This window comes from Panicum virgatum, chromosome 7N (genome assembly GCF_016808335.1).
Source record: "Panicum virgatum strain AP13 chromosome 7N, P.virgatum_v5, whole genome shotgun sequence".
NCBI lineage: Eukaryota > Viridiplantae > Streptophyta > Magnoliopsida > Poales > Poaceae > Panicum > Panicum virgatum.
Window position 1 is genome coordinate 27,586,008 of NC_053151.1, and position 8,325 is coordinate 27,594,332.

General features: G+C 45.8%; 1 long non-coding RNA gene across 1 annotated transcript; it reads left to right on the forward strand.

Annotated features, from left to right (window-relative positions):
• The first annotated feature begins 5,568 nt into the window (after nt 1–5,568).
• On the forward strand, nt 5,569–6,928 carry LOC120681412. The gene is made up of 4 exons (XR_005677851.1): nt 5,569–5,895; nt 5,990–6,056; nt 6,443–6,501; nt 6,759–6,928. It is a non-coding gene; the product is annotated as an uncharacterized LOC120681412 (long non-coding RNA).
• The last annotated feature ends 1,397 nt before the right edge of the window (nt 6,929–8,325 follow it).

Here is an 8,325-nt window from a genome sequence, read left to right on the forward strand (position 1 = left end):
TGGGCTGATTGTTTGAGCGGGTTGAAATTTGATGGGCCTCTTTGATGGGCTTAAAAATTTATGGGCTGAAATGCACGTTAGCAGCCACGTTGGCCATGTCATCATAACTTTCCATGTCAGCACCACATCATCAGCCATGTCAGTGCCACGTCATCCTCTTTGTCCACGTCAATGGCCATGTCATCGGCCATGTCACAAGACATGTGGACATTGTGTGACGTGGCAATTGAATCTGTGACGTTAATTTTCGTCATAGAAAACGGGCTTGGGTTGGGCTTTGGGGGCCAGGGACATTCTATGACGGTTTCGTAACGTCATGAATCAAGCAATCCATGACGAAAATTTAAGGAACGTCACGAGGTGTGATCTATGACGCTCAATACATGACGTTATTTGAGATCGTCATAGATACTGCTTTATGACGGTTTTTTAGTGATCCGTGATGAAATTTAATCGTCATGGATCAACAGATTTTTTGTAGTGCTACTCGCGTCCATGGTGGTAAACAGCGTCGGTACGTCCCTCCAGCCGACCGACCACGGTGCTCCGGCATGGTGCACCAATCTGAGGTGATAGAGCACTCTCACCTCGGCTTTTTCGCTCAGAAGCTCCAGACAGATACAGAAGGAGTCTCTGCCATCCCCTATGAGGAATCGACCATCGGGGTAAAAGCGGATGCACTAGTCGAAGCCGCCGATGGTGAAGGCGGCGGACCGGACGAAGCGGTCGACGCCAAGACCCTTGTGCAGGCTGAACCCGTCGACCTCGAATGTGTGCGTGCCGTGCACCATCTCCGCCGTGCACCGCGACGCCATCCTCATCCTTGGACGCTGAGGTGCCGTCGCCATTTTTGGGGTTTGCTCGTGGAGAAACCGAGAGCGGTCGAGGAGGTGGTGAGAGGACGGCGGCCGCGTGGAGAGTAGATCTAGTTGCGGGGGACGGCGGCGCGGCGTGGAGAGTAGATCTGATTGCGGGGGACGGTGGCACGGTGTCTCGAAGGGAACGGGGCGGGGGCGTGGTGGGGGAACTGGGAAACGGGGCAAATGTTGGGGAACGGGGAGCGAGTTTTTTTTTGGAAAAGAGACGTTCACCTGCGCATTTTGGCCCGTTTGTAACGATTTTGAACTGATTTCAACAAAAAGGACGGTTTGTAACCTGAATTTAGCTGGGCTGATCAGCCTAGCCGTTCAGCAGCCCAGCCCCAGCCAACTTGATAAGCTCACTCAGTCACCTCCTGCTAGGTTGTTTGAAACACAGAAATGGTTGCTGCTGGATGCTGGCTCGATCTGAAATGGCTGGCTGTTTGAACAGCACCTCCAGCCCAGCCTCCTCTGTCCAATGTATCCAGTCGAACGGAGCTGAACAAAGCTGTATGTATAGGTATTTTGTTATCAGCAACAGTACTACCACTAAAACCGAAATCCGGTGTCGGCGCCTCCACCCCTCCCTCGAACATCTTCCAAGGTCTGACAGCCCATCATCCATCTGCTCGAGCAAGCAGCCGCCGGCGGCATAGCGCAGCGTCGCATTCTCCGCTACCTCAACAGGCAACTTCTTGGCTGCTCCTCCGCATTATCCGTGCTCTCTTCCTGTATGAATAAGCTGACGATCGACACATCTCTCTGATTGATTGATCGATCGATCGATCTGCTGCAGTTCTCCTTTGGCCTCTTTTGCTTCTCCTCTGGAACCTTCCTTCGGAGCTGCTATATTCCGTGCCGGACTAGAAAACCGGCGATAGAGTAGCAGACGAATTAGAGGGGGAAAATAAATTCATTCCAAATCCATATATATATTGGATCTGTTGTAATCGCCGGGAAGAATCCTTCATCGATCCATTGTTCGTGGGCATGGCAGGAGCTGCGTTCCTTCGATCTGTTGCCAGCAAGATTGCCCGCGCACCGCCTCGCCTTCTTGTGCAGGAGGGACTCCAACTCCATGACCTCCTTCCAGCAGGGACACGACCTGCGCTACCGTCTGTGCCAAGAAGCTCTAATCGCATGTGGAGCTCCTCTACCTCTCATGCTTCCAACTCCACGCCTAACAACAGGGTATGTTTCATTTCAATCGCCTGCTATTTGGTTTCGTTTCAACAGGCTACCTGGAACACTCCCCCCCTGAACTGAGCCTGGTTCTTTATTTAAGGGCCCTTCACATGAACAATATGTTACCTGATGAATAAAAGAGACTTGTTTCTTGTTCATTTTATTTTAACTCTCTCGGTTCACTATGCACATACCGGTAACACTGAAACCTAACCCTTGTTTGGGTACCAGACCCTAGTATGCTGCAAGTCCAACTTCAATCAAACTTTTCTTTATACATTATTAATCGATCCTATCTATATAAATTTACTCATTGACAGGTGCCATATGTTACTTATATTTGTTATTTAACATGGAACATCATCTTCAGTGTAACACATGGCAGATAGAATGTATAAAAACATAAATTAGTGGCAGATACTATTTAATTTTCAATGTTGACATGTTTGTCATCACAACCAACCAGGAGGTATGATCGTACTGCATATATACGTGATACAACAGCATCACATATATCCTATGCCTTGGGTTATGATTCTGTGTAATTATGAATTTATGATCCGTGCATGGTAGCTCTACGTGATCGTGTCGCGACAACAATCTTGTGGGCAGGGAAAACCTCCCCTTGAACAATGAATTTCACATCTGCTCCTTCCTCTGACTCCAACAATTTTCCAAAGCTAACCGACAAGTCTGAAGGAGGCACCACCACGGTGGCCTCAGCTACCTGTGGTTCCTTGATAACAGTAATGTCGCACTCGATCATGATGCGGTCATCGTGTATGTGCCCAGAAGCTTCCATATCCCTCCTGCTAATGAACTTGTATGATTCCCAGCCTCCTGCTAATGAACTTGTTAGGAATAAATATGAAATATGAGAAATTGGTGGCAAAAGTTTTGGTTTTCAATTTGCACCATATTGAACCCAAGTCTTACATTTACAAATTAATGGAGGCAGCAATAGTTCGACAGAAACTACCGTTGTACAGAAATGGATGCTAGATGACCTACAATTGTATACATTGGCATTTTAGAAAGCAAATGCGAACCGTATTGATATCATGCTTAGTTTGGTGATGTAAGTGTTTATTTGCACGGGCCAAAGTGCGTATAAGTTCAATTTTGTTGTTGGAAAAAAAACGCAGAAGGTTTTGTTTTAGCTATATATGCATTAATAATATATATGTTGTGTTGTACTTTCCAGCTCGGTGCAGTTGCTAAATTTTATTGACCTGTGCAACATCTAGGACAAGGGGCAAGGACCAAGGAGGATGTGAGTGACGCCATGCTTAGATGGTTAAGATCTTGAGATGATTGGTCATTGGAAACAAGAGTTGAGCTGAGAGGCTTTGTCGTGCCATTTAAAAAAAAAGACTAAAAATGTGTTTTGCTAGGTTGTGATATTTGTGCTATGTTGCTTAATTACATTGGCATGTGTATCAATGATTTGAGTTTGAGTTTTAAAGTTTGGATGCCATGCTTTGTTCTTTTGGACGGTGCATATATGTTTCGCCAGTTGTTATCGAGAAGTTCCCGTTGGCTGCAGCTCGCATTTGATTCGTCTTCTGTTAGCATCATCACGCATCAGATTTATCTCGAGACTTTGTTTGATTCTTCCAACTATCCTATATGGGAGCAAGGTACCCTTGGAAAGAAAGGACAAGCAAAAATGCGAGATCGACAGTGAACCTTGTCGAGCAGGAAGATTGTTTTCTGTTGTCGCAGATGAACCATCTGCGATCTCCTCTCTCTCTCTCTCTCTCTCTCTCTAGCAATGCTGATCTTTTCTTCTGTGAGTTGTTTCATTTATTAGGATGACGTTGATCCATGCAATCTGTATCGACTCTCGATAAAACTGGTATCTGAGTATTTGACCCATTCACTCTCACATTCATCTCTCACTAGGCCCACCAATCTCTCCACGTCAGCAAAAATGCTGACTAGGTAGGCTCCGTCTGCTTCTTTTTTTTGCGGGTAGGCTCCATCTGCTTCAAAAAATTAATTAGCCCATTATTCTATTTTTTTAGGGACAGCCCATTATTCTATTGTACCGTACATATAAATCAATTTATCAATCGACGCAGCTCTCCTCCATTTGTTTTTTTTTCCGGTTTAGGGATCGCCCGGCACAAGGGCAAGCTGTTTCTTTCCTCCTTTGTGTATGGGCCTGAGTGCAGGCCACACAGCCGCGCATTTTTGTTGCGGGCCACTTGATGACTGGGCCTAGCTGTTTCTTCCAAATTCCTTTGCCCATTCCAACTAGTCTATTTTAACGTTGTGAGTTGCCTTTGTTCATGCACGTATGCTTCACTTGTACAGAACACCAACTGTATTTTGATCAGGGGCTCTTCTTTCTCCCTCCATTGCTATAGCACGCTTTAAATAGGACCCTTCTAGAACGAGTTTAGCAAGTAATCGCTGTGCAGAGCCTTACATTCCGCTGCCCCTCCTCTCCCTCGCCATGTCTCCGGCTTCGCCTCCTCCTATTCCGCTGCTAAGTCGTATAAGAAAGCAATTATCGGCCACGATGACACGTTTGTCAAGTGAAGCCATGATCAGCTCATTGACCGATGAGGCTAGGAGAGTATCATTATCATCTTTATCCGTAACTGTAATTAATTTCAAGTAAAGCTCTGTCATGTTTATGTTATCTACGCTCATCTTCATGTGAGACTTCCGGTGTTTGTTTCGATCAATGTTTCAGACTTTATGACTAAACTAAGAATTACACGGCAGGCTTAAGCCAATTTAATTTGGATGGTTCTATCACACGAGGCCGGTGCGGGACACTTATTTGTTCGTGACTGACAGTGTCGAACCGTTATGCAGACTTCACTACGAATAAGAAATCTGTGACCGATGAGGCCGGATACAGACTCCTGAAAACCAACGAGGCTCTTGCCTCTCACTGCTATAGTCTTATTCGTTTTACCGCTCATGTATAATTGGATACTTCAAGACGATGACGAAGGTCTTTCCATAGTCCAACAACCTGGATGTAATTAACTAGTGGCTACACATCAACTATTTAGTTTGATGTTCAGGCACAATACACTACCGGAAAACAGATGGTACCTGACGGACTTTGGGCCAATCGACAGGAACGTACCAATGGTGGCCCGCCCCCGCATTCGCCCCATCTCAAGTCGACACGAAAGCCGAAACGCACGCCCGAACCCTATTCTTCTCCCTCTCCACCGCACTCAGCCGCCACCACCACATCTCCACGCAACTGTCGCTCTCCCGAAGCTGTGCCGCCGCCACAGGCCTCCCCAATCCCCGCATCTCTCTTGTGGTGGTAGGAGGAAGGTGCCACCGCTGGTGTCCGAGGAGGGCGCGCGCCCTTGCTTCTCCACGGCGAGCAGCGACGAGGCATCCGTGTCTCCTCCCAACGCAGGAGCGTCCGCCGGCATTCTCCTCCCGGCCGAGCAGGTCGCAGTCCCACATCCAGCCCGTCTCCCCGTCACCAGCCGTCGACGCCGCCACTCCCACCACCGACGATGCAGCCGACAACATCCCCCTGCTCCTTCCTCCCTCCGGCGGCAGATCTGCAGCAGATCTGACCCAGCCCGGCCACCACCGCCCCCATCCAAAGATCTGGCGTGTGGCGGCCCCCTCCTCGGAGCTCGGCGCCACGGTGAGATCCCGGTGTGGACTCGCAGGAGGCAGCGTCGTCGGCGGTCATCGCCATCGTCGTCCTCGAGCTATGCGGCCTTGCCGTCGTCCCCGAGACGCGCGCCGTCACCATGGGTCGTCCCCATCGCCATCCCCTCATGGTCGCGTGACTCGGATCGTCGTCCTCGTCCTCGAGCCGGAGATACCGATGTGCCAATTTTTCCCATCTTGTTAGGTTAGCGATTCTGGAGCTCTGTTAATCACTTGGTCTCTACTGTTTTTGGGTACGCACAGCTGGCTGAAAATTAATCTTGAGCTCTGCTATTTAGGGATAAGATTCAGATTCACAGGGACTTGATTCATCAGCAGTTCAGCACCCCCAGTTTTGCTTATAAGGTGAGACTAGACCTGGAAGAATCTTATCAATTTCTCATGACTTCCTAGTAGTTTGCGGCATACTCTCTATTTAGTTGTTGATCTCTCGGTAAAGGGAACTTTCTATTGCTGATCATAAGCTTATGCAATGACCTATATATTTAGTTATTTACATATTTCACTACTCATGAGTGAGTGTATAACTTTAATCTATTTTGTGGAGAACAGAATGTACTTGCTTGCTTGCTTATATTTGTCCTGGTTGCTTGCTTGCTTTGTAACTTATATTTATCCAATAATAACAATTATTTACTCACATTATGTTAATCCGATAAGAACAAATATGTTGCATCAGAATTTCTTGTTTGATTATTGACCTTGTTAGCTTGTTTTGCTTTGTTGTGTAGTCAGATGATGGAGTAGTCCAATATTATTAAGTTAAAGCTGCAAGCACGCACTGAACATTGTGAGTATCTTGAACTACATATATCCCACATAAATAGTATTTGATGATCCTTTACTAGTCTGTGGAGAAACTTCTGTTATATGTGTGAACTTTGAAGTTATTTCCAATGTATATAATAATCACATATATCAAGAACTCTGAAATTTCATCTAAGTTTCAAGTATTGGTCATTTGGATCATAAATTGTTGGTCATGAGAACATGACTTGTATCACTTCTTCCATTATCTTACTATCTTTTTCTTGTACATTGGAACAGGTACGAACGGTTCATATTTGAATTGAAAGATTTGATACAAGTGGTAAGCAAGATAGTTAGATATAATATGGCCTTTAGTCTTTTACTTGCATTTATATGTTTATCAAAATAACAAGCACTTTGAGGACGATGGAATAGCAATGATCTTTTATTCTTTCATTTTTGTAGCACAATTTTGTTCTTGAAACTTTCTCAGGCTTAACACTACATTGAGTTCTGGAATTTATGAAGTCTAGATTTTGAATGCTCTGTACAATTTCTACCTTGACAGTATGGATGGTTACGTGAATTGTGTAATCTATGCTCAAACGTTTGGACTCTCTGAATATTGTAATTACTGATTCGGGTGTAGCCTAATCATGGAATAAGAAATGAGCTATATGTGAATTTTTTTTCCTGTCCATTCATTTATTCCTGACGGCCAGATTGGTTATTCCTGACGGTTTGGCACGTCATCAGACCATCGAACCACGGCACTGTACAAACCATCAGGAGTTCCCATCAGGAAAGGTTTCCTGACGGCCATCCGACGGGAAAGGTCGACCTTTCCTGTCACCGGACTCCTGTCGGCTGAATGACTTTCCCTGACGGTTTTTCCGCTTTTCCTGACGGTTTTTGGCCGACAGGAATGTCCCGGTTTCTGGTAGTGATATGATGTAAATATCAAGTGGGAAACACGTGCTTTGTAATTCACAAGGAATTAACAAAGAGTTGCGTTCCCTGAGTTTGTTGTCTCTATCATTTATTTTGTACAATTTGTATACACAGTGCTATTTATATATGTGTTAGGAAACTCCTATCTGAGAGATGTTTATTTTCGTCAAAACAAGACCCGACATCCTAGTACCAACTCACCCATATAGGACAAATGTCCAGGACCCACTCCCTTGGTCACGTCTTTACATCCAGTGCCAGTGAAAAGCACCATACCGTCACAGAGGGCCGACGTGTAGAACGCGTCTGACCCATATGTTAGGCTCTAATCCTGCTATGTAATTCTCTTGTACTTTCATGCTTGCTTAGCCCAAAAGTTTACAACTTACTAGCTCACCCAGCACATCTATTTACGTTGGTTCACCCCTAGACTAGCAAGATGTAACTAAATCCCACACTCTTGCTATCTTGGTGGAATGAGCTAACCACATGGCCGCATTTGGCCATGGGCCTCACATATGCATGCAGCTTTGAAAGACGGGGTTGTTACAGCAGGTGGCTTGGGGATTGGGGAGGCATGTTGAGCGGCAGCCGGGAGATGGGGGAGACGGCAAGCTAGGGTTGGATACTTGCCAGTAATGTTAACATGGAAGGTAACGGGAGTTCGCCAACCAGTTCGTCCCGAGGAGAAGGCTAGTTTCCCAGGGAATGGTAGGTTTCAATATGGTTGAATAATTCACCGTAGAGGAACAATATTCCCCAGATTACTTCAAATATTCCTAGGGAAATAGGAAAAAATTGTAGGGAAGCAGGTCGATTCCAGTGTGAGCATAGATCGATTCTTTTTATTTGCACAAACACAAAAGCTGTTTTCCTTAGTAACCACTAGCTTTTGAGTTAGCTCGTACAATAT